This window comes from Acomys russatus, chromosome 29 (assembly GCF_903995435.1).
Source record: "Acomys russatus chromosome 29, mAcoRus1.1, whole genome shotgun sequence".
Lineage (NCBI taxonomy): Eukaryota > Metazoa > Chordata > Mammalia > Rodentia > Muridae > Acomys > Acomys russatus.
This window is the reverse complement of record NC_067165.1, coordinates 11,191,592-11,191,944: the sequence shown is the minus strand read 5'-3', so window position 1 is coordinate 11,191,944 and position 353 is coordinate 11,191,592.

Sequence of the window (353 nt, the reverse complement as noted above, 5' to 3'; positions counted from 1 at the left end):
TGTGTTTTTTTTTTTAATTTGTGGTCACAAGTACATGGTGAATTCAGGTTTAAATTATCTTAGGTATTATGGTGCTCACAAAATGAAGAAGGGTATCAACTTGTTCTTGTTTGTATTAAAAGATTGTCCCTTTTATGTTTGTGCCTTCTGTGAGCAAAATTTTTAGTATGCATGTGTATCCCTTTTGTAAATGCAATGTGTTGGAATTTGGGATTTCTACTCCCTCTTGCTACACATTTAAAATTTCCAACCTGTTAAGTGAATTTGTGGACCAAATTTAAAGGAACTTTATGTGTAGTCAGTACTTGCACACAGTGTTTAGTAAACAAACTCATAATTTGGAACATAGAATT